Source organism: Acromyrmex echinatior, chromosome 16 (genome assembly GCF_024713525.1).
Source record: "Acromyrmex echinatior isolate Ae372 chromosome 16, ASM2471352v2, whole genome shotgun sequence".
In the NCBI taxonomy this organism is placed as follows: Eukaryota; Metazoa; Arthropoda; class Insecta; order Hymenoptera; family Formicidae; genus Acromyrmex; species Acromyrmex echinatior.
The window spans coordinates 6,245,204-6,271,158 of record NC_141867.1 but is presented as its reverse complement, the minus strand read 5'-3'; the positions used below and the strand labels follow the sequence as shown (position 1 = coordinate 6,271,158).

The 25,955-nt window shown below is 41.9% G+C and overlaps 2 protein-coding genes across 5 annotated transcripts in view; both read left to right on the top strand.

Annotated features, from left to right (window-relative positions):
• Positions 1-25,955, top strand: part of bru3 (CUGBP Elav-like family member bruno 3) — a 467,269-nt gene that overhangs the window by 8,779 nt on the left and 432,535 nt on the right. The gene's annotated exons all lie outside the window — the stretch shown is intronic.
• Positions 1-25,955, top strand: part of LOC105153220 (CUGBP Elav-like family member 3) — a 448,428-nt gene that overhangs the window by 181,203 nt on the left and 241,270 nt on the right. The gene's annotated exons all lie outside the window — the stretch shown is intronic.

Below are 25,955 nucleotides of genomic sequence, written 5' to 3'. Positions count from 1 at the left end.
ATCGCAAACTATTAATTTCACCAGGAACAGTTACGATGCCTCTCCCGGTGTCTTAACTCCCAACTTACAGTGTAGCAAGCCGTATACTAAGAAATTTATGGGTATATAAATTCAAGCTCCTTTCATGGGAAAGTTAGCAGGCACCTCTTGACCGGAAAGAACGGAGCGGAATGCCCGCGCCTTTTTCCGGCAACGGCGAGCATTTTGACAGACGTAATACATGTTTGAGCGGTTGCTTATATGAAAGAGAAATTACGGAAATAAGACAGAAGGAAAAGGAAAGAGCATAAAGTTAATCGAGATAAATAAAATATTAAATTGTTTAACTTGTACAATCAGAAACAATAACAAGACATAATAAGAAATTAAAATAATTTTGCATAGAATTTGTTAAACTACATTGCTGATTAAAAGTAAATGTCAGTATATAAAATTAATTGCACCATAATTATTTCATACTAAAAAATTACACAGACGTAAATGTGAATTGTATAAAATAACACTAAATAAAACAATTTTTTTTATTACTTTGATCAAACAAGTTGTTTCTTATAGATTTTTGGATGCTGAAACCAAGCTGAAAACAATACCGTAAGCTAAATTTCAGGTCATCAGGTTTCCGAAATAACTGAGGTTTAATAATATTAACATTCTGTTCTTGAAATTCTAATTAGAAATCATCAATATACTGTCCTTTATAAAATGCATTTTTTAAATTTTAATTCTTATTTTCCGAACCATGTTGTGAAGGATTTAAATGTAAGGTTTTTAGATAATTATCAAATTTCCTCCTCAAAGCATTTAAAAAGTGAGAACCACTTTGTCTAGTGCAAAGTGATTTTTTGCTGTAAATTAGAGCAATTATTTGTATTGTATGTCTACTCGGAAAGACTACCATAGGATATGATAAATCCATTTCCCTTCTGTGTCTCTCCCTCTTTCCCTAAAAAAAGCGGAGAAAGAGGGCTTAACTCGATGAAATCCATGACGGCGAGAGCGATAGCTGGGCTTTTGAGGTGCTTCATATAGAATATACGTTCCGATAATGCACGCGATGGAACGTAATTCCCGTCGCGATGGTGTGAGACGAGTGCGCTTCGGTTTCGCGGGGATGAAAATCGCATTCGGCTTGTTCGTCGTGTGCGCTTCGTATGGTCGGACACACGGGGCGCGAAATTTAGGTGAATCCTCGTGAATGGCCGGCCGGCGCCGCGCTATACCGCGCGGATACGGCGCGTAATTACTTTATACGTTTATGGCGGCGACCCTTTCGTCGGGCCCCTTTTGTCGGTGCACCGTGTGATTTATCGCGGTAAACCTACCTACCGCGCCGCGTCGCGCCATCGCCATCGCCATCGTGCGCTCACTCACCCCGTTCTGTCCGCCGCGGCGAGAATTTCCAAAGCTCGCGTGGCTCTCACCCTAAGCGCTGGATCGTTTACTACACCCGAATTTGTAACTAATTCAGGCACTTCCGCTTCTGACGTGTATTACTTTGCCGAGGCATTCCGACGGACAAGTACAGCACACTCATCTTTGCATATAGATACATGCTTTTCTTGCTCGTTATCGATATGTATGAGATTAAATGCAAAAATACCTGTGGCATTCGGAAATGGTAAAAATATGTATTTTCGTCTTTATAAAATACAAATCTTTTTTATATGCGAACAACATTGAGATGTATCATCAATTGGTGTAATAGCAATTGACATAAAGTAATCATTAATCGGGAATTTTATTTTTATATTTACCCCAGAGGCTGGGAAATGGAAATTGTTGTAAAATAAAATTTTTTTATATATTTTCTTTCTCTTTTGATAACTATTTTATATCTTTAAATATGCAGTTCCATCGAAAATCTGCGTATAATAAAAAAACGTTAATATTAATTGAAATCTTTATTTCTTAGAAATGTTGTCATAATAAGCTTTTTAACGTGCTTATTCCATTTAATATTTGTTTGTGTACGTAATTCATCTATTTATTTTTTTCAAAAAATTGTGAGTAAATCCATATCCATGTTCTCAAATGCCAATAAATTGGAAAACAAAAATATACATTGTTAATAATGGATTTTAATTGGGGTGTAAAAATCCCTGAAGATCGTTATATATAAGATTATTCCCGGATTAAGTGTAATCAAAATGCATAGAAATTCCTATTAGGATAAATTATATTGAGAGTTCGTGTTTACTCTCTCCAATACATCGTAGTCTTTGGACAAGAACGGAAAGCCCGTATTGCGATCTCTAATGCTAGAATCGTGTTAATATTTGACAGGCATAATTCGGCTTTACGAGCGGTGTAAATGCGTCGCACGTGCACGCATCGAGAATTATCAGAAATACTAGTAACGTGGAATCGATGGCACAGTGATACGAGGAGGGGAAGGAGAAGAGAGGATTTGCACGCGGCATCATTTTGGTCATTGTTAGTGCCGTTTCGATCGCGTTGATCGTCGCAAAATACGGATTCGCAGTGTGAACTGATATATCTCAATTGTGCATAATACCAAGCCGAATTCTGATTTCCCGCTAGCATTTACGTGTAACAGTGGCGGCGTATTACGCGGTTCGCGTTTTTGGCAAATGGAACGCATTATGCATATATAATATCACGCGCTAAATATCGTCTGAAAAGTCACGCGATAATTATCTAGCCCTACGTTAGATATATGTCGAGGTAATTTGAATATCAGGAGGACAACGTAACGTACTATTCATGTATTCGACACTTTTTATTTTTCGGGACTAGAACTTCAGACGACACCTTACACGAGAGGCACTCCGTGTTAATGGTAGGACGTGAATACATCTGCATTAAAAAATGTGACATGGCATATTTTTACAATTTTTGTGGTTACAAAATATGCGGCTTCTACGTGCTGTATATATTGGCCTTCCTAAATAACACCGAATTTTTTATCGTCACAATTATTTTTTATTAATTATTTATGTACATACAATCGTTCTCGAATAGAGTTTCATTTAAAAAAAAACCGAATTTAGATTACGTATTAAGATAACGTTAATCAACAATTTATCATTATATACTTTCTAAATTTAAAGCTTTCCTAAATATATTTGAGTATTTTTATAATAAACTCTACAAATTTGCTGATTTGATTTTGAGAACAGTGCTGAAGAGATTATAGTCAGCCTCCTTTAATGGATGTCCTTTGAAGTAGGTGGAAATCGTAAGAAAAGAAAGGGAAAAGGTTTCTTTTGCTATCGTAATGGGCGGGAACTTCGAGTTAGGACGACATCGGAGCTGCTTTAGAAGCGAAAAGACACACAGACCAAAAGATTCTGCTCCAGAGCCTTTAGACGTCCTTTCTCTGTTAGATCCTGAATAGTTGCGGGTATAGATTCCTGCTATTTCTAAATGAAAGTAGTTTTTCGATTCTATCTTTCTATCGGTCTAGTTGAATCTCTCGTGTATTTCAAAAGAAGAAATTTTTACTTCCTACAATCTAAACATAAATCTAAACATATTATTATACATATGTATACTAGGCAAAATATATATATTTTTTTTATTTAATGTATTTTATTTAAAAAAATTAAATTTCAATTTATATACCTACATGATCTTTTCAAATGTATATTTTATAATTTTTAAGTGTACAAAGATTAAAATAGTATACATAAGATAATATATGTATTTTAATAATGCCTTTCTTCAAATACAAATATTCTCCTTCAAAGTATTGATACAAAAGAGAGTTTAAAATATATACAGATTTAAAAGAATTGAATCATTTCATTTTTTATTTTTATCGTTCTGATGCAAAACGTCAATTTGACATTTTTTCATCATTCGCCAAATATCTCTTTCCGAAAACGCCGAATATCTTCGTTGCTGGATAATTCTGTTTCCCAAGGGATTTTTCCCAAGCATTAGGCTGCCGGTCATACCTTGGCTCGAGGCGCGGAATGGGTTGCGTCGAGATGAGATCTCGGTAGCAGAGAGCAAGAGAGCGAGAATACAAGGGTAGAGATCTGGATAGACAGAGTTAAAGGAAGAGACAGAGAAGATAGCGCGAGGGAATTTCGGGGAGATGCAGAGAAGTGGATGGGTACAGACCGGCCATGTAAAGCGGAATGAATCTCGCAGCCGCACGTGGCTTGGCCGCGATCCACGCTATCCCGACCACTGCTCGCGTTCTGCAAGCTTTTTATGTCGAGAATTTAAATTAGATACAACCACTCTACATCCGCAGCCACTGAAACTCGCGCCGCGCCTACCGAATCGCTCGAGAGAGAGATACTCCTTTATTTCACGGCACTTTATTCGACGGCGCCACGCAGCTCGTCATCCTATTTAAAGAGCATCTAGAAGTTTCCATCGCGGAAGTTATCGGCTCGCGTACAAAAATAGTATCGGCGATAACAAGATTTCCTTCTTGGATGTGGAAAATTTTCTTTATGCATCGTCGATACTTTGATTATAGAACAGAGAGAGATGTTCTCTGTATACGTAGCACTTATTATAAGTATATATACGTCTTCCCTCTTTTCTACGTACCACTTTCTGGTATTGACGTGAATATCCATATTACTGGTATATATCCTGTTAGCATAGAAGTGACAACAACGGTTGAATCGATATATTCCTGCCAATGGCATATAATATATGCCAGACTACTGGACACTTGCGTATAATGCAAACGTACAAAGATTTAAAGCGGACATAATAAAATAGTTTCGCTGTTTGTACACGACATATTTATTTATTATTCGTATGTATCTATGTTATAACAAGCTTAACAAAGTTAATGCATCAAAACAATAGGAAGTGATAGTTTCGTTGTATTTCCGCTACAATATACAGTACAGTGATTTGATTTTCTCGGGACAATTTTCTCGACGGACAGAATGAAATTAAATTTTACCGTCTGCGTCGAAATTCAATGCGAAATACAATACGTGCGGTCGATTTAATAGGAATGCCAGAAAACTGAGAAGCCGGCGCGACGTGACGGGAAGCAAGTAGATACAGTCCGGCTATAGTCAGACCCGAATTTACACAGTGACGAAGGCCTCTCTCGCGGTCGACTCACTCGGACCGTCGTTAGACGACCGTTCAAGTTCCGCACGGTCGATACCGGTCGAATTCAACACGGTGCTAGATATCGAAGGTACTCTCTCGCCACTGCAGGGGGGTTGAAGGGGGAGGGAGGTATCGGTTAGGCAGAGGCGTGCCAAAATGTGATTGCGGCAACATTGCGTCACCGCCACACTGGTCCCGAGGTATCTTTGGAGGCTCGTCGTTGGAGAGGACGAAGTAGGATTCTCCTCCTTTCGAAAGCGTCGTTAGAGGCTGCTGGCACCGAGCCAATCACATCGACTAGCTACTGTGTATGTACCTCCCCGGTGCAATGTGCGAGCTACCTTCCTCTGCACACTCTCTACGGCCTTCGGTCTCTCTGATCCAGCCTGTTCTGGCCAGTGCGGGAAGGAGAATCGGAAACGGGTATTCTCGTTTCTTGTTTGCACCTATCATCCGACTACCCACGCACCCTCTCCTCTTTCGCAAACATCGATATGGCCATCGATACATCGGAATATAACTGAGGATACTACGTACAATCTATTCGAATAATCTTAGATATATTCATTCTGGCAAGAACTCTCATGAGAAAAGAAACGGCTTTCTTTTAACGGCTTCTTACTACTAAATTTCGCAGATGAATCTGACAAAGATTTATTACTCGAACGCAGCACGATTTCAATTGAACGATAAATCCAATAATCTTTTATGAGATTATTCAATTATTTCGTATGCCAGATGATGCTGCACGAGGTTGGAGTACATGTATTGCATGCATGATATTTAACGTTCTCTCGTGGGGTAAGTGCGAATGTCTATTTCGCGCGCATCGCAATTCTCGACATTTGCCACCTGTGATTCAGTTTCGTTGAGGAAGGGAGAGAGCGAAAGAGAGACAGTAAGGGAAGAAGAGAGGAAGGAAAGGGATAGCGAAAGCGCTGAACTCGAACTGCGAGGAGTAAAGGGTGCGAGGTAAGGTATAGAGTTAGTTAGCATACTAATTCCACCGAGGAAACACTTAAACGCATTATACAAGCTACTAATTACCGACATAATGAACCGACGCTAATCAACGAAAGAAATGCGTCTTGCAATTACGACGAGAGTGCGAACATTGCGAATCTTGCCAGACAGAATGCTCAAATGGAAATATATCGATTCGAATGACTAAGCACATCGCAATAAAGCTTTACGTTCACGCTCACGTATTCTCTCTCTTGCGCGCCAGCGAAGAGAATTATATCAAAGAGCGATTTCGATCATTGACATTCAATGGACGAACGAGCGCGTGAGATCCGGCGCGCGGCTGGGAAAAAAGTTTAACGTATTAATTACGGAAAGTTTCACCGGCTTTTCCTGCCTCGCAAACCGCGTTTTCCTTTCTTTTTCCTGGCTATCACCTTCGTCTTTTTCGCCGACGAAGCGTATTGCATTACTTAATGCCGATGCCGGAACGGGCTGCCAGCTTTTATATATAACGAGGTGAAACGTTTGACGCCTCGTAAAAGAAGCGAGCTACCTAATTTTTTTTTTTTTTTCAATTTTGTCGAGAAGCCTCGTGACATTTGTGAAATAGGGAAAAAAGATGGACGATGCGTCTTGATAAAAGTTAAAAATTGCACGTTAAACAGCAAATGCAGCGAGATATTATCATTAATTAAACTATACAGATATCATATTAACATCATAAATTTTCTTGATATTTTAATAAATTGAGGTATACATTGAAAAATGGCTTTAGGTTATTTTCTTTTTAGACGACATAGTCGACACTAGCATCTATTTTTGTTATTTATTGAATCTCAAGCTCTGAAAGGAAAGTAGCTTTAATTGATAGAGTCTGATAAGCAAGTACTGCGCCGCCGCGTTAAGTAGAATCTGTCAAAGACTGGCCCGCCAGTCTGATCATGACTTCAATACGAACAGCAACGGGTTATGGGGCGAGAGTGTAGGGAATGGGGGACGTGACTAGCTTACGAGGGGTGGCATTATGCCTAGACGAGCTGGGATCAACGGTATGGCGCCAATCCCTAACCAGTCCCGTCCTACGAAGCACGTATATCGTTATGCTCACGACGCGGTGCAGCCGAGTCTATCTTCCTTAGATGTCTATGCGCGCCATTATATTCGAAAGCAGTGAAACTTGGTTCTGTATTTTCCATACGAGCGAAAAGAAGAAGTTACTTCGATTTTTTTACACAATTTTTAAACGTGCATGATTGCACTTTGTGATACAAAATTATATGTATAAATTAAAATATATATACGATCTGCTCGTGAGATAAACGTGTCCTACGTCTCCCTAATGTGTTACACATACACATTTTAGCCAACGATAAAATCCTAATGTCCGAATAAAGCCTAGTGAAGTAATTTTCCTGACAAAGGGCGTTAATGCGAGTCCTCGTGCGCAGTGATCACGTAACTTCCCAGATAAGTTACATATCTTTTCTGTGTAACAGTGCCGCTTGTAATTTGTCGTGAACGAAACAGACATGAATGTACGGCTAACCTTTGGTACGTGTAAAGACGTCGTTTACATGCAAACAGCGTACGCCCGGTAACTGGCCCCGTAAAGAAGCGGCGCAAGATACGCCGTCCAATGGTAATTTCGATCTCGCAGATAGGAAGTTACAGCGCGCGCGGGCTGTAATTACTCCCGCACTACCCCTCATACTTCGGCATCGTGTACACCTACGTGCGAGCGGTCGGTTTACACGTCGATTTCGTTGATAGCACGACGGCGGCATATAGCGCGCTGGCCGATTCGCATATCGCAAGGACAATACAATAGTAATTGCGCGCGAACGAGATTAGACGTATAGAAAGTTTATGAAAGTTGGAAAGTTCCCAACTTTCCAGTTAATAAAGTACGAGCGACAGAACGAAATCAGTATTTAGTAGTAATGCCCTAAGCACGTGTAGCTTTCCACGTGTAGCGTCAGACCTTAGCATGCGAAGAGTTTACGGCAATGTGGAATTCAGTCGAACGAACATGTAGACAGTGATTAGATGTTAAATTAGTAATGTGCGGTTAATGCGGTTTGAAGTTCGCGTGGGCGTGTAATATAATCAGTTTTGCTTCTACGACCTGCTTGAACTTAAGCCCTCCGGGTTGAAGTCATACTTAACGTTAAGTAATGAATATGCAGGTATAATGCCAAAGCGGATGGAAAGGGCGCGGCCACTATTGAGTTAACGAAACACGGCATAACGGTGTAAAACATAATTATCAGCAAGACGTACGGGGTTGCATTATTCATGGGCCGGTTAGTCCGCTTTCAGAACGCCGCCCGCCGCGTACTGACAAAATTGTAGGCTTACGACTCTATCCTGATAAAATAACACCGGAATATAGGCCACGCGCACAAATTAGATCTCCCTCCCCCCCCCCCTCCCTTCTTCCCGAAATTGTTACTTTTGAATCTTTTCAACAGCTTCAAAACTACTTTGCTCGGCGCACAGACTGTGTACCTCATATTTCATTATAATAGAAAATTCTAGTAGCAATATTTCACCGTGCCGTATTACGCGTCAACGATTGCAATTTATTTGAACTTGATTACGTTCGCGACGTAGTCAAATGAAATCTCGCAGTAATTTGATCACTAAAAAAAGTAAAAAAAAATGGAAATATAAAATTAGTGGAGAAATACACTTTGCGCACTTGCAATAATTTAGATGGATCGGCACTTTGTATTGCTCTACATCTTCGCTTTACATCTTCATCACGAATGCCGTACATCCAATATCGTCGAGCGAAATACATAATTTTGGAACGCGATCTTGCAATTATAATCGAGAAGCTAATTTCCACGGTAACAAGCGAATGCAAAGATGGATTCGCAGCCCAATATCTTGCGTGCTACGAATCACAAATAGGATGAGCCCGGTAGACCGGGAGAAACGCAGCGCGGTACGCCGCGCCGCGCCGGTTCGTATGTTTTAGAAGATTAGTTGCCGAAGGGGTAGAAGGGAGAAGAGGTGAGAGAGGCCTCGAGTTGTTCTTGCTGCTAGAGATAATGGGGCCGGGCTGTCAGTCTGTTGGATAACATAATACTTGGACCTGTTTACACTAACCCCCGTTTTCGCTTCGGCCCAACCCCGTTCTGTCTTCCCCTAATTAATACCACAAATGTGTACGATAGAGAAAGAGGCATATATAATGGAATAAAGGAGGAATCAGTCAAACGAAGGAACAAGTACAAGAGAACAAGAGAAGACAAGAAGGGAAGGGAGAAGAAGAGGGAACGAGAGAGAGAGAGAGAGAGAGAGAGAGAGAGAAGGCCTCAGGCGTCCTAACCACCTAATGGAGCCTGCGCCATCGAGTTCATACTATTGGTTACATACCGCACTGTGTACCTGCGGCACTTTGAAAAGGGTTGGCCTCCTACATTGCGGCATAACGTATGCGCATACTCCATAAAATGTGCCGTATATCCGCGTTGCGTACACATCGAAAGCCATTAGCGGCAATGATGGCAAAATAATTGTAACGTTACAATGCGGTTTGTATTAATGAATCAAATTAATTTGATTGAGTCTTATAGAGATTGGCATCGAAGCCTGCGCGTATTATGTATTATTGATACTGTGAATATAGTTGAAACATGATGTCGAATTGTACGCCAATTAATTATTATTTACGTGGGAGTCAGATGATATAATTATTTGTCGACACGATTGAGTTCGATGTGATATGTGATTTTCACGCAATACAACATAATAAACGCTTAAAAATTGATTCTACAAACTATACTTTCGCGTGTAAAAGATTACGGTGAGTTCATTATTGCTTCAGCAATTACTTATCTCCACTTCACTTGCTTGACGTCGTAATCTTCGTAAGATTCAGCGCGCAATCTTCTTGTTTTCGTACTTAGAGAGAAGCCTTTTAAAGGAAGATTCCTTAACGGGCGAAGTTGACGTCGTTTCATTATGAGCCGTCGTCTGGAATCTCTGATGTGCTTGCCGCCTCCCAGCTCTTACTAGATATCACTTAATCGTCTAGTTCTATTGTTCCCTTAACCGCGAACGAGTTCCATTACAGTAGACACATCGTAATCGCTCACGAGGTGCGTCGCGTTCACAGCACAGATGAGCTGTTAACCGCGATGCCGGTCCATTGTTCGGTAATGAAGACTGATGACAGGATGTCAGCATGGCGCCGAATGAGCCTTACTCTAGCGACAAGAAACCGTCGTCAGTTTATTAGACGTCGTTCGCGATAAACCTTTATTCTTTGTTTGGTCCGTCGTGACGAGCGATCCGCGACACGACGGATTAATGAACTGGCGTCGTCCTTATAGGGATGGTCACGAAGATGCCTGATTACTTATACTCCATTGCACGAAGGAGGTCTTTGTCCCTCGCAATGTGCTCCCTTGCGCATTGTGCTCAGATATAATCTCGTTTATTCTCTCATTTACAATAATTAACTATGTAAATTTAACCAAAGTGTTATATAAACTTATAGGGATATTTGATCCAAGATTAATTTTTTAGAAAATCGATTCTTTTATCTTCGATTTTTTAGATCAATTCTTAAGCTCTGATTAACTCGACGAATCGATTCTTAAGACCCAAGATTAATCTTCCGTGTACAACTGGTCACTGAAAGGTTGCAACGCTTTTTTCGATAGGTTTCGGAATGCATACTGAGAGAAAAATGTTTGGTATTTGTAACTATAATTACATATTATTATAATTATGATTATTGCTATTATAATAATAATAATAACAGTAATTATGTATATAGTTCTAGCAACAAATGTATATAGTTGGCAACCTAAAATGACTATAATTATAGTTATTATAACTATATATATTATAGTTATATTTTAGGACAACCATATTTTTTATTTATGATTGGTTCTTATGGATCCAACATTTACGTTCAACCACTTTATGTACAAGGCTGAGTTTTGAAAAACAAGTGTAATTTTGCAATTTTTCTGTGACTAGCTGTATGCATTGGAATCGTTTTTTTTTTTACAAAAAAGATTATAGTAATTTTTCTTTTGGTGAATCGATACTTGCAATTGTAATAGATTGATTAAAAAAATCGATTCTTTGCAGATCGAGCATCCCTTATATAAACATCATATATTATATAAAAATCACATATTCTAAATTAATTCTATCATATGTATTTATTAACCAATCACGTTCGAAATTCGTTTATATCATTGTACGTGTACAATAATCTTTTTGTACAATAATCTTTATTACATTGTGAACAGTTTACTTCATATTTCTATTGAACCGTCATGTCGTTATCAGTTTAAAGAATCTGTTTATAATAGATGTGCACAAAAAGGTTGTCATCCCTATTCTCGTCTAGAAATACACATGTCAATAACTGAACATCCGACTTACATGAAAAATGAACGAGAGAGAGACTTCAAGCACGCGTTGGTATACGAGACGATAAAAAAAAAAACGAAAAAGAAAGTGGGACGAAAGTGAGTCGGTATGAAGAGAAAATACATATCGATTCCCAATTCTCGATTGAATCTTCGATAGAACGGAGTTTAAAAGTACGATGCGTGATAGACGACGGTAGAAAGAAAAGCAAGATAAAGCACGACAGTAAGGAAAAGATGGTAGATAGTCAGACGTAACTGATCAGAGAGAGCGGCTGTATAATCTGTCACGTTAATGCGACGGGGAAATTTCCCGTGGAATATACGTAGCTACGTACTTCACGTGAAAAGGGTACCATTCGCTCGGCAGTAATGGCCTAGGATTTTGAATGTCGCCAGTACGATAAGGAACGGAAAGGAAGCCATTATCGTGCTACGTGATCTTTGGCGTACGAGCGGAGCGTGCTCCTTAACTCGCGCACCGGGTTCTTATATTTCCGAAATATGCCGTGGACGTGGTCCGGTAAATCCGGCCCGGTAAAAGTCATGAGAAATTGGCTCCGTCTAAGGTTATTAACGGCATATTTCACGGAGGAAAAATCCCTCCGCCGGATAGTTCGTTAAGATTTGTGAATTTCGCGTGCGATCGAGAGACGAGCGGACTAACTCGTGTACTATCTTTTACCACGCGACCGTAGAGTATGTAGTCAATCCCTCCCACATTCTATCTTTATCTCTCCCTCACCCCCCCCCTCTCTCCCTCTCTTCCTCTCGACATTATTAATATTATATTTGAAACGTCAGAGAATCGAGATCGTTCGTGTACTTTATCGCGGTTCGCAGATCCCGCGGATAAACTTTCCATTTCCACGTGACTGGTCCGTCCCGCACGTAAAGAAAAACCTCGGCGATAAAAGCGCTATCCCGTATTCGGGTCGTCCATTATCGGGCCGGCACGTTATCGCGCCTTATATTTTTCGAGATACGAGGGAACGAATGTCGCGTAACAGTACAGTGCCGCTGCGTGTCGCCCGTGCAAGAAAGCCCAAAGGAATTATTGGTCTACTACCGGACGTTATCGCAGTTATCGTCACGGCGGAAACGGAACGTTCGTCTAATTATTCCGAGAGAAGCCTTTTCTATTACTCTTACCGTCCCAATCGACATAGTAGTTTGCGAGACGGAGACTTGGAAAAGGTAAGAAAGGCCGCTCAGAAGAGGTGTCGACGTTGTACGGGGGAAAGGAGAGAGTGGGTATCCTGGGATAAGGGAGCCCCTTTCATACCGAAACGGAGTTGCCCGTTCGCAGCCATTCAACGAACTTGGGCAGTTGACTCTTTATGCGCAAAGTTTCCCGGCATTTCGATTTTATGTTAATTTCAATTCACTACGCCAAACTTGTAGTCGAAAGAGTGTGTTCATCGATGAATCGTGCGCACACAGCTGCGGAACACTCGGCCAAGTTTATCCACGACCATCGAATAGGAATCGACGAAATATCGTCTTCCCCCGCTCTTGCCTTGCTCCTTCCGCCCAATAGTCCGGATTGTAATTCCCTTTAAACGATTCCCCACGAGCGTGACTCCCGATTCAATTCTCCCTTGCAGGTGAGTGAACGAGAGTATCTTTTAACCCAGATATGCGAGAATTTCCAATATCCTGTCTGTCTTATTTCGTATGACCGTATTTTTTTATCGCTCACGAAATAATTATTGCAACAGTAACCGATAAAGGTGTGTCGTTGGAGTCAAAGCAATCTCGGTTTTTCAGATTAATAAAACTGAAACTTTCAAAGTTTATCGTATTCGTATTGTCGTTAACTGTTTAAACGATATAGACTTTTGCAATATTTAATTAATCGGTGGTTTTTGTCGACGTCAACTGTGGCGACAATTTCGCTTGAAAATGAATATTTTATCCGCGAAACATGTAGAAAGGAGTCTGACAGCGCGGCTAACAAAACGACAGTTGTGACTTCAGTGAAATTAATAACTGAACAAGATATATTTACCTTGAAATTATTAGAGATACAACTTAGAATTGCTGTGTCGTTAAACAGACATCTTCTTTTTCAATTTATATTTAAACGTCACGCGATACTAATCAACACAGGCGATCATGGTATTAAATCAAAAGAATGATTAAATAAAAACAAACTTGAAGACATCGAGGTAAATGTGACAGGCTCGCGTGTCGAGCTGAGGAATTAATGAAGCGTCTGCCATCATTAAAGCTCATAAAGGAGCGAGTACAAGGTAGAGTCGTTTTATGGTTTTAAGTCGGGCATTCGTTCGACGCGTCGCGCATTTTCTTTCCTTTTTCTTGAAAGCAAGAGGAAGATCGGAGGTGGTCGGCCAGGCTGCAAGTCATCGCGGGGTTATTATTTGCTCGTCTTTTGGAAGGCGAATAGTCGGAGAGAAACGCCCCCTCTCCCACGTAGGAGAGACGGAGAGAGCAAGGGGATGGCAGAAAGGGGGTGTATGCAAACAGCTGTGCGTGGCGGGCTTCTCACACCATTCATCCATCCATCCCTCGTAAAACCGAGCGACGCGAGAGGGTTAGGCGGCTCGTTCCAAGGGTTTGACGGCAGTTCGAAGTAAAAGGGGTGGCGATTGCGGGACGCACGGGGCACAGCGACGAAGAGTGTAGTACTGGTGCGACAGTGCGACCCTGAACTTGCCACGAGTCGGTCGATACCAGGTTCACTGTCCTATACCCTTCTGCATCCCATCCACCCCCGTCGCCGCTACCTCCCGCATCTCATCTTCCTCTCCTCCACTCGCACCTCTTCGTCTCCTCCTTGCGCCTCTTCTGATCCGAAGGGGGGGAGAGAGCACCATAAAACCCCAAGACGCTTTCCGCGAGGATCCCGTTACACGAGCCTTGGCTCTTAGCTCGGCGTTAACGAAAAGCGCGACCGAGCGTGAAGAGACACGGCCGCTTCGAGAGTCGCTCCTCGTCGTCGTGTGGCGGTGGTACTACCCAGGATCGATACTTTGATATCCACCCTGTCTCTGTACTTGTCCTCGACGGTCTCTTGAATATTTTTCTTCCTCTCTCGCGTGCTCACCTCTGCTGGTTTTCACCCCAATTTCACGGAAACGAGATCCACGTTCTCCGCTTGCTTCTTCCTTTCCCGTAACTTTTTCTCGATTTCACAACTTCGCAATACATTTTTTCACTCTTCCCCTCTTCGCCTGTATATCGTCGATATTCGACGAATATACAAAATACAATAGTTCTTGTGTCATTAATTTAATTGCAGTCATTAAAGAATTATGTGCGCCGAGGGCGACGTAACGAGCTGTACGTGGCGGCATGCTTTCGAAAGCGTGGAACGTAAATGCGGAACCGAGCACTTTGAGAGGAAAAGAGCGAGGTTTTAATTAAAGGGCCCGTAATCGTTGGACAAACTAGCGCGGAGACAAAGTTTAGTACATTGCGAAGTTCGCGTATCGCGGATGTCGAACAGGCTGTCTCGGCGCGACATCAGCGCGACGAAATTTAATTAATTAAGGGACGATGCTATTCGCGAATGACGTCTTGTGTCACGCGTCGTGAGTTTATACTGCGCTTCTCCGAGATACTTTCCAGTGGCTTTAAACCAACCGCGCAGAACTGGGTTACCCAAATATTAAACAACACGATGTCGATAAGATTCAACCTCATGCGCGGGCGAATTTATTCTCCGGCTAAACGCGAGCGCGATTCTCACACATATTCGTAACCGCCATTACATTGGAAGATCGATCCCTTTCTGTCGCCTCCTCTCGAGCTATTCGAAGTCACGTTGCTGCCGTTATCGTCGTCAACGAGATCCGGTCGACGTCGTTCCTTTGAACGGGTAAGGACGAAGGGTCGAACGGTTGAATGGCTACGCCATGTGCTGCGACGGAGACCTGTCGCTTCGCGTAATACGCCATCCATTGCTCTCTGTAATAGCACCCTGAGGAATTAGTGGTAACTACGATCACGTGTCGCTGAGCTTCACGACGGTCGCGACCTGTCCAGTACGTGCTCGATAACTTCCGAGCTTCAAATCAGTTGCTGAAGACTAAATTCTAGTCTTTCTCAATAGCAATCCAGTATTCCCGTCAATACATATTCATGCTTTTAGCTTCATTCATCGAGAAACTCGCTTGCGAAACTAGATTTTTATGTCTGTTGCATGTACAAATAGGCCGTGAACAAAATTCCCGAATGATGGAAACGATTATGGTGAAGTAAAATGTGCGCGCGTGTCTTGTAGAGTCGAAAAAGTAAACGGGGTGTACGATGCAGCTAGAGAGATACGTGTTCCGTTTGCAAAACGCTCGTAGTCACTTTGGAGTCTATTTCACGGAACATGAATTATTTTCGAAGTATGTCACACCGTCGACGACATACTTGCGATGCGAAGTAATATAAAACCGCGTTCTTCTTTCAAAGTTAAAATACTTAATTTATGAGGCTTCGATGTGGCCGATAAAAATAGTTAGGGCGATCCGTGGCCCATTTTGCTGAGAGGAGAGCCTTGCGGTAAACTTTTAGATCAGTTGATACTTTCGAATCGATGCTGAGCGTGAATAGGATTTAAGAGGTAATTGGGACAAAGCGCTGAAATTAGTGCTGCTCGATGCTCAGCAAGCACTAATTGAAAACTGTTCACATTTAATTAAAGCATTTTTTATGATCCAACGCGTTTGTGTATCTGGCGTGTCCAAACGATTTTATTACATCTTTTATTAATATTTCATTTCGTATATTACCAAATCTACGAGCATCTACATTCGTATCAAATAAATATTTAGGTTTCCTCTTGAGATGACTAAATGATTCTTTTATTCTTTAAGAAGCCATTATAAATAAACAGAATTTTGATAATGATCAGCTTTCGAGCGAATTTTCGAGAGGTGACATCTCGTTTTGCGCCTCGCTATCGTGTATTTCGAGGGAAAAATCGCAGGGAATGAATCCGGCATACGGATAGTACGTCTCTGAGTAATTGGACCCGTTTGCATCCCTCCGGGATTCACTTTTTAATCGTGTCAGTCGGCTCTCTTACCCTCTTTTTTGCCTTCGTTAAATTTCGCCGTTCGCCATGAATATATACTGCAAATAAAAAATTTCGACGTGTAAACGGTACCGTGGTAAATGAGAGTACATGTACGAAAGAAATCTCCGTCTGGAAATATTCTAGTTCATCTTAGGTGTTTCTTTGGAGGTACGTGAAATCTAGAAAATCAGTGAATTTCCTGTTATAAAACTCGCACAAGGCCGCCGACGTTTGACGTTCTTTCTGCATAAAGAACGGGACATACATAATACCATAATTGAATGATATAGTATTAGTCGAACTTAACATACGGAAAGTTTTATATAATCCATTTTTGCTTTTTGCGTTCGACGATCTTCGTGTTTCGCATTACGCTCAAAGTTTGCGATACTATTCATCTCCTCCGCGAAAAATGAATATTTCACCGTTTAAGATCGCATTAACGTCACCCATCTATTACGATACCTTTGTAAGCGAAGAGCCGTGTACTGAAACGCCCTCGCGCGTACAGTATACACTTTCGGAGTTCTCCCCCCGGCCTGATTCTTCGTACCAAGATTTTACGTGATGATACACTTTTTTTCTTCTTCGCGGGGCACTTCCATCGTTTCTATCCGACGTTGTCGGAGCGATAATAAATCTACCGCAAAAGTAATGTGAGACCCGTGTTGCGCTCACCTATATATCGCGTATACCCCATTCAGACGTGTTGCCCTTACAGCGCTTCTGGGGTGGTAATGGCCCCCGTGAGTATGTATACCCACATATCAAGCTCCTGTTCGCACACACAGCTGTGGGCTCGCCAAACCGTAGCAGTTCGTCGTGCGCTAATCTGTACGAGGATCGTAACGGATCTCCTAGAGAGATCTAACGGAGTTTATTTCCTTTTTTTTCGCTACGGTTACACATGGAAAAACATTTTCTTCTTTATTCATAAAGAAACTCCACGTTCTTATATGTTAACCGTGATGTGTTGGTTAACCATACTTCCCATGTACTTGTAGTCAGTGCGTATCTAAGCCCAAGGTGACATATAACGATGACTAATAGCCATTTCCCTCCGCCAGCAGGGGCTCATCAACCATGACTGGTGCCAAGTTGAGTGCCAACCGTATAAATGGATGTCGCGCATCGTGTACACGTGTCTGGCAAGACAAGATCGCCACAGCTGGCTACATGGCGATGGTATAACTCATGAGCCGACGACGAAACGTACAATAGCACTGCACATTGACGCGAATATACCGAATGCAAAATATTATATTTTTCGCTACAAAATAGAATAACCGTTATCAACTATTATAAAATAATTATGCTAAGAAATTTATTTAAGAAAATGAGTATTTGTGTGTGTATAATCCTGAATTTAATCTAATAGTTTTAATATAAGATATTGGAAAAATATAGGCGAACCTTTTTCATCGTAGCCTGATCACAATGGTGACTGAATTGATTTGGAGCTAATTTCTGATTGACAACAAATCTTTAATGACCTTATATTCGCCTTATATTCGCTTTTAAGATTTCAGAATGACTGATTTCCAATCGATCACAAGAGTTTGAATTACTGCGCATCCGCGAGAATGTTACACCTGGCATTCTTACATCATAAGTAATATGAACATAACTAATCTGCACAGATTCCGAATTTATGCCAAATTTATCCAGTTTAATTTAAAGTAAAGATGCAAATATGCAACTTATCCCTAGAGGATTAAATAATATGATATATTCAGTATAGGAATTTAGATATTCTACTCAGTAACGGTTGAAGAAATTCGAGAATTAAACGAATTCATGCGGGTGGGCTCTAATGAAAAATGTTCTGGGCGCGCTTGGCGCGCCTTTCGTACCTCTATGGATATTAATCGCGAGACGGTAGTTCAATTATACTTCCAATCGTCCCTTTCCCGCGAACGACGATTTCACGACGATCAGCCCATGAAATTATTGCACCCCGGCTATATCTATATTCTCCGTTCTTTCCCTGGTATTTGCCGGGACAAGCGGCAGAGAAAAGGCAGGAGGCCGAGAGCAAAAAAAAAAAAGAAATAAAAGAATCACTACCGACGGAACGACACGGACGGAATATCGTCGGTCGTTGAATTCACTTTGCTTTCTCTCTCTCTCTCTCTCTCTCTCTCTCTCTCTCTCTCTCTCTCTCTTTCTTTTTCTAGGCTGTACAGGTGGATAAAAATTAACTATACTTCTAGTTTGTCACATAGGTTCAAGTAATATCATAATTCATGCGTTACTACGCGTAAAATATCGTTTGTTTTCAGACAACGTGCCGCAATATCCTGCCGTTATATCAAATTGTGAACTTCGCGTATGGCAACATGAATATATTTTTCATAGCGTAAACGTCGCGCGAGACTTATTCGTATATACTCGCTTTTAGCAATTTACTACTGAAGTTGGGAAATTATTCAGAGACAGCATCGCTTAAAAAACAAAGTTTCGCGTCTGAGTATCAATTTGGGACGCAACACTTCCGACGAATATCAAAAGTATCTCTCATATAAACGTGTCATGGGTGTAAGCCTGCGAAGTTTTTTGCCCATACGACATTCGTACCCTGCGTTCTTCAACGAACACGACGACGTCGACGACACGCCGTGACAGCGAGCCGCTTTAAAATGCGGACGAGATAAATCGCGACGGACATTCGAGGCGCACACACTGCACCCGGTGATTTGTTCGTAAAACTACGTTTCCTTGCACACCGTAACCGTACAAACGGTCATGTACGGGGTTTATATGTCCGCACGTACAATACATCGTGCCGGTCGGACGGCCAGCATATCAGAAATAATTACATGCAAATTATATGAATAAACATTGGAAATTTTCAGCGAGTTTTCTCCTCCCTCCAGGCGATATGCCGGCGCGCTTTTCTGCCGCCTACCGTATTAAATCGGCGCGATTGAAGGTATACCGGGTAGAAAACCGACGTCCGCGCCGCTACAAAGTGCCTGGAGCTGTGTGCGTGCGTGCGTGAGCGCGAATCGGTACACGCGCTTTCTGTATAATATCGCAAACGTAAACGGGTACAACGTAAACAATTTATACGAACCCGGGTGCAGCGCAGCGCAGCGCAACGTGGTCGCGAAGCTATGTATATACATGCACATATATATACATATAAATATATATATTTCAGTATCATTTTAATTTGCACACTCGGAATATTTTACCATCGCATTTGCATCCGCATTACAGCCGGCGCAATGTAATCTCGTCGATATTTTGCGCTGCGTCGCGAGAACGCGCTATCCTCTCTCTATACCCGCCTTCCATTTTAATTATTTTCGCCCCGCGAAAGTAGATACCGGACTCCTACGGGAGAGGGTTTGATAGCGGGCGGCGCGAGGGTAGCTCGACGTGCGGTTTGCTTCTATGTGGTAAAGCGGGAAGACGTAGATTTCCCGCGAATATTTGCGCTCTTTATTCCACGGCTCTGCACTTACTGGAAAACGCCGACGAATAATGGACGCGCGGTATGTGCACAAAGTACACGAATTCAACGTTCGGAACAATACAAGAAGAGCTCACCGGAGTATTTGCGTACTTTATAACAGTTTTGCGACGGGAAAAGCTAGGTAAATACCGATTTCGGCTCTCGAACAAACTTAGAAAGTTGGAGGCGAGTCATTTGCGGAGACGGAATTTCATACAAGTTATTTACGTAAATTTTTCCTTCTCCAATGAAGGAAGCAACATGGCAATTTATGCATGAACTTTTGCCTCGTAAGGTTGGAGGAATCCATGTATAAGTTACTTTGCAAAGGCCACGATTAGCAACCGTGTAATTAGCGTTCTACTTCTGATGTAACCACTATTCCGTGAGAATATTCTCCCTCTCGCGCGCGCGTTCCAAGCCATTGCGAGCAAGAACACATCGGTTCACATTACACCTAGTAATTTATTCGCGCCGGCAGAGTTGATGAGATCGTTATTCAAAATATCTCAGTCCATTACTTGCTATTCCTGAAATTTTGGTCGAGAATACACGATAACGGCGATCTTATTGCAAGCTCTGGGGCGTTTCACAGCACCCTAATAATTCAAAAGGATTCCCGTCCGTCCCACCGCAATGCAGCGTGAGATTCTCCGAATCAATTCGCCTGTACCTGACCCGAACACTTTCGACTCAATAGCAAATTTGCATAATACGGGAGAAAAATACTGCTTTGGATCTAATGCCCTCGGTGTATTTGCTATCGACGGTTATCAAAATAATACACGGAGAGAATTTTGTTTTAAAATTTACTCTGAAAATATGGTAGTTGTGGTACAATATAATATTTTAAAGATTTTTACCATGCACTTCAGTAAAATTAATCAAACTTATTTTATACATTATTTTAAACTCTAAGAAAATATTCACATATATATGACAGAGGTCAGCTTGAACGTGCTATTTGCACTATTCTGTGCTGATATCCAAAGAGTATCCGACGCATCACGTACTAGTTCTTCTTCCAACAGTGTGCGTACATTAATTACACACGAACCGGCCAACGTAGAGCGAATTAAGCTCGTCGAATAGCAGAATTCGTTAATGCTTCTCGCGTGAGGAAGATCGATTGGATTTACCTTGGTGCCACGCTAACGCAATCTCTTCGTCTCGCCCGCCACCACCTTTCCGCAGACCTACACGCTTTGTTCCCTCTACTCTTGCCCTCGAAACTTCCTCGCACGAATTAACCCGCAGACCGGCTGCACGCGTGCAGTGAAAACCAGAAGCACATCTTGTCGTAACGAGGCGGAGCGGTTAGGTATAATGCTTGTAACTAGGCTCTTGCCCTCTGGCGTGTTTGTGGTGTGACGTCACAAAGTTACATTCTACGTGAGTCTAGGCTTACCGCTGCGTGTACGACTAGGGCGGAGGGTTACAACTGCTGTTGCTGCTGCTACTGCTGCTGCTTCTGCTGCCTCTCATTGGGTAGGTAAAGGTAACGATAAGTCGTAGAAATTGTCCCTTGAACCGCGCGTATACTGTGACAGGTGACACTAATTACTTTTGCATGCGGTTGTACTTTGGCGCGGATTCATTTCAATTGACGCATAGATATATATTGCTTATGTTATATACCTTCTAAATTCCTTGAGGTGAAATTTCACTCTAAAAAGTGAGAATTGAGCTAATTTTGAAAAAAAAGTGACTCAATTTTCTGATAATGATATTACACTCTTTAGAGAGATATTCATTTTAAAAGTTTTAGAGAATATAAATGATATGGTAACAACTAAAGTTTCTATTAATTGCTTAAAGTAATTTTTGTTTTGTTCTTACGAGGAAAAGAAAAGAAAATTGCTATTACATATTTTGTGCAGTGTTAAATAATTTTTCAATGTACTACATCGTACGAAAAATATCAGACTGAATCCGAGAAAGCTCCATGAATCCATTTGGTAATTCCAACTTTTTACATCAAGTCAACGCGAGAGAGCAAAGCAAATGGATGCAAAGCATCTCGTGGCAAAAACCAAATTAGATCCGACCAGTGCGCCGTTCTTGGAGTAAGAGAGACAGTCATTCGAGGGCACAAATAATACCGATCTGTGGCGTAGTTTATGTATGCATTATTTCTCTTATTGCGATATCAATGAAAATCAAGATATGAATTATTTCATTTTCCCTCTGTACAAATACATACAAATAATGCTTAACGAAATTGAATAAATGAATAATTTAGTCTGACGAAAGTCCAAATAATTGATGAAACTTTACTTCATTAAAACGTAGATATTAATCTTAATTCATTTGTTAGCAGAATTTCATAAAGAATTGTACCACGGCCGACAAAGTGAAACTCATATCAGTGCTGAGTGCCAGCAAAGTTTGCCAGAATAAGACAGCTGCTTTTCGACTGTAAACAACGATCATAAGCGTCTTGACAAACATAATATGGCTTTAATCGCGATACAGGATACCCCGCGAGCTTATTTATTGCACATTCTTTGCCAGCTAGTTTTCTACCGTTCCACAATCCGTACGCAAGTCTTGTGTGCAGAAGTTTCTCGCTATAACGCTGTATAGAACAAAATGATTAAGATAAAGGATACCAATCAATTATCTAATGTTAAAAACAATTGCAACATCAGTGAGATAAATAATAGAGATAATCTATAATGCTTTATATGTTATATTTCTTCGCAATCTTCAGATAGCTCTGAGAAAAGTTTTCCGCTAACTCTGCTTAAATATTACATCGCAACGTCTCGGAGTTACATGATGAAAGAGAAAAAAGAGGATAGAATTTTTTGGGCCGATTCAGACGGATCATCAATTATCGAGCCTTACAACTTAGTCCGCAAATATATCGTCGATTTTCGGTTTAGCAATTCCGCATTATGTCTAATATGTTCTTGGAACTGAAAACCCGAACTTTCTACCTCATAGATCTCGCGGGTAGACTGCATCGACCGTTATAGGAGAAGGGAAAATGAGAAGAAAAGGGAAGGTCGTCGTAATCCTTCGACTAGTGTAGCCTGGTAGGGTGGATGGCTCCGAGCCCATTGGCGAAGAGCTCGGCATACCACGCGACAGTCTCCGCTCTCTTGCCGTTTGTCATTACGGCTGGCCACATTTTATTTATAATAATTGGTTAGAAACAGTTACGCGGTTCTGGCTTAAGGTGCGGGGAGCGCGCCCCCCTGAATTTATGAAGTCGATGGCGGGGAAGGGAAATTCGAGCCGAGCCAGGAGATTCTCGGGTGTCTTGGTCTTTTGGAGGCAGTCCAGATGCGGCTACGCTTCCCCCTCAGCCAACCTCCTCGAATAAGGGTTTGGCTATCTTACCACGAAGAGACAGATCGCGTCGCCCGCCGCCGCGCATAGCCGGAATGATAAACGAGCGCGATGTTGCTGTATAATCATGGCTCTGGGACACCGACTGGGGACATTCTCCACGTCCGATCTTGTGACGTGGAGAGGCGAGCCGCAAATGACGATGAGTTTCCGATTGTCTCAAGTTTAATCCCGTGTCTGCATCTTGTTGACGAAAAACTTTCTAGTGTAGTCTGAGCTATGCATGCTGCATTAGACACCGAATCTTTCTGAAGCGAGTTCATATTTGTCTTTTAAACAAACACGTCTCGCAAGCTTGTAAAATTTATCATGCGAACGATCGTCGGATGTTTAGTCGAATAATTATAAAATGGCGGAATGGAATTATCTCGATATCTTTGAGGACTTACAAAAAGTAACGATGGTGAAACCGCACTGAACAACCGCCATGATTCCGACTTTCCTCAGAGGGACGGAGTTATCCCTCTCGACCCTTCTCTTCCGGCGCACGCATTACCAATGTAAATCCCAGGGACCTCCTCTCTCTCTGACTTTTTGTCGTGCGAATCCTCGCAAATCGGTTTGAATACGTACGGCGTGCAAAGTGCAGAGCCAAGCCAAGTCTAGACACCTCAGCCGCGGCCATGGCTTCCTGATTCCCGGCTTTCCTCCCCCCCGAGTACGAGAGCTCCTCCTCCCCACTTTCTCCGCTTTCGTCTTGATGTAGGGCGAGAACATTCACATAATTTCTCGCGACTTGATGCCAGACCGTTCTTCAGCAGACTAACCGACGAATTGTAGGCACCCTGCGCTACCACCACTATCGTCACCGCTTCCACTGCACCATCACCATCATCCGCACTACCGGCAACGGCCAAGTCTCCGACGTTATTGCTGATCCCGGAGATTTATGGCGGACCTCCTGCACACATGGCGCTTTAATTATGTGTGCTAGCTAAAATGAATTGCCGAATATTTTATGCGACAGGAAACTGCCCCCTGGTCCCACCAACCCCTATAGCCTCTTTATACGTCGAATTTATTGCATGGTATATTTATTAAATGAGTGTAGCGATTCATCGCGAGTAGTGTTATAATATACGTATATTCGTGACAATGAAGAAACTTGCTAAGACAGACTTGCTAAGAGTTATCCGTACAGTTGCCGTTACTAATTCGTAATCTACGCGTGTCACTGCACAGGCAATTCCTGAAAGGAATTTATGAATGATCTGCCATATTCCACGTTAGATCGCACCACGTGTCTCGTATCCATAGTGCTCGCACAATAATATTTTTGGGGGCACCTCGGCACGAAGAAATCTTTTTCTTCCTTCCGCGCGTACGCGTGCTACATAAAATTCGCCGTAATTCCTACCGGGTCTCCTACCAGCGTGATTTAACGCAGATCCACGTTTTCGCTGTTTCGTCCTCTGACCCGTATATGAAAGAATTGGCTACATTCCTCTTAATCCGTAAGAGTTCTGAGTTAACCTACTTACACGGATATCTAGATATTCGAGAGAATCACATAGAATTCGAAAACTACTAAAGATTCCTAGTATTCGCCAAGCCAAGAATTTATATCGACCACAGTTTTTCTTACTGCCTTACAAATGAATGGGTTTCTAAGGTTTACCGAGAAACGCATTAAATGTACGCGAGATCGCAGAGACTAGCAGAGACTAGCAGAGACTAGCAGACGCATCGAGATCGATTAATATTTAAGCGAACAAATTTATTTCGTTAAAATCTCGCATCTGTTACGGACGCGAATATACGAACGGACATGTTCCTAATTGGAAATTTTAGCAAATCTGCTGTACGCCTTTTAACGTACGGCTTCTCATATTCATGTCTTTCGGAATGCATCGGCACCTGGAGCTGCACCCGTGCCCGGCTATCCATCGTGTCATCTCGCCGTTTCTCGCCACGCGACGACACTAATTGGATGATTCAATACCGCGGAAACGTGATCGGAAACGAGATCGGCCGGCCGTCACGATTCGTTACATACAATTTTTCTACGTGAATACCTCGCGCCACGATAACGAGGGAAAGAAAACTCGCGGCTGCGTACGACGAACGGCAGAAATGTCTTTATGTTGTCGGCTAATAACGTAAAAAAAAATTTTATAGCCGAGAATCATTATTTCTTTCACGAAGTCACATCCAGAAATGGTGCACGACTCCCGCGTGTAAAATTATTATTTCTATGAATGAATATGCGCTACTATTCTAATTAGTAACATAAAAAGTCTTTTCCTTTGCGAGTTTCAATGAACGAGGCTCGTCATTCCGGTCAGTGTACTTCAAAAGATGACAGAGTAGACCGTGAACGAAGGGAAGAAAATGGAATTCAGTGGCACTAATTTGTAACTCGTGAGTTCTTGGTCAGTTGAGTTGCCACAGAAATTCGAAAAAGAAAGTTTCGTTTAAATAGCTAATTCATTTAATTAGCTAATTAATGCTCGTGCGGAATGATTTATTTGATTTAAAAAAAATTTAGTGTACGTAGGATTGATAACGAAATGAAAAGTAGAAAGACAGAGACATGTGGAAGGAGACCTGGATGAGATGCAGGAGGTATTAATATACCTTGCTGTCGCCACTACGGTCATGAATATGTAAACCCGCTTTGTGACGACGGGGAGACAACGCTTCGTAGACGGTGCCTAACGTCGTTTCATAGCAAGGTTGGACT